Source organism: Venturia canescens, chromosome 2 (genome assembly GCF_019457755.1).
Source record: "Venturia canescens isolate UGA chromosome 2, ASM1945775v1, whole genome shotgun sequence".
In the NCBI taxonomy this organism is placed as follows: domain Eukaryota; kingdom Metazoa; phylum Arthropoda; class Insecta; order Hymenoptera; family Ichneumonidae; genus Venturia; species Venturia canescens.
Genome location: NC_057422.1, coordinates 26852458 through 26853746, shown reverse-complemented (window position 1 = coordinate 26853746; position 1289 = coordinate 26852458).

Here is a 1289-nt window from a genome sequence, read left to right as displayed (position 1 = left end):
AGTTTTAAATTCGTTTCTCGCATTCTTTCAAAAAATATGCGCAATTTTTTATTGTGTTCTTCCAAAGTTTTTCCGTAGATAACGATATCATCCAAGTAGACGAAGCAAATTCTACCAATCAATCCTCTCAGGGCGTTGTCAATCATTCTCTGAAACGTTGCAGGAGCATTTGTCAACCCGAAAGGCATTCTCAAATATTCAAAATGACCATGAGGTGTGCTAAATGCAGTCTTTTTCCTATCTTGTTCTTTCATTGGAATTTGATGGAACCCGTTAGCCAAATCGAATGCTGAAAAATATCGGGCGTTACCCAACTGATCCAGTATTTCTTCGATATGTGGTAACGGATAAGCATCCTGTAAAGTTTTTTCGTTGACTCTTCTAAAGTCTACAACTACTCTCCATTTTTGCTTTCCGGACGCGTCTATTTTTTTTGGAACTACCCATAATGGTGAGTTGTATGGTGAATTCGATTCTTGAATAATTCCCTTTTCTTTCATTTCTTCTACTTGTCTCAAGATTTCTTCATGTTGAGCCGGCGGATGCCGATATTGTTTAACATTCACCGGAATGTTATCGCTAGTTTCTATTGCATGTTCAGCTAAATTTGTGCACGGTAGCGGGTCACCCGGTAAGTAAAAGACGTCTTGAAATGCGTCAATGATCTCCCAAATATTATCGCGATCTTTTTCATTCAAAATGTGTTGGATTCGAGTATTTTCTCTTAATAATTGGCTTCGAGACGGAGAATAATTATTTGGAGATGAGTTGTTCAGTTTAAAAAGCTTCGATTCCGAGCGCATTCTATTGAAAATTATTGTACGTTCTTTCATACAGATAATTGCATCTTCTTGTGTTAAAAAAGGTTGACCAGCGATTCCATCTTCTTCAAGGGGGAAATCGTTCGGGACTACTAAGAATATGTGATCAACATTGCCGATCGAAATTTTGCATTCTTGATTACAAATTACGGGAGTGTTATTTATTCCTGTAATTGAAGCAAGAGTTTTCCTTACCGGTAGTCCGGATGTGCTTTCCTTTTTTATTACGTTCACTGCTGCTCCTGTGTCTGCCAGGAAGGAGTGTTCTCGGGTTCCATAGGCGCTGTGTATTCCGAGGACGAAGGCTGCTCCAGGATTCTCCCGTTTTCTTGACATTTGGTGAATGCGATGCGATTCGATGGGACGCTCGGTGCTTGACGCGAGGGGAAATTTTGCGTTGACACGTTGTTTCTCCTGGGACAGTCCTTAATAAAATGACCGATATTGCCACATCCATGGCACGGAAAT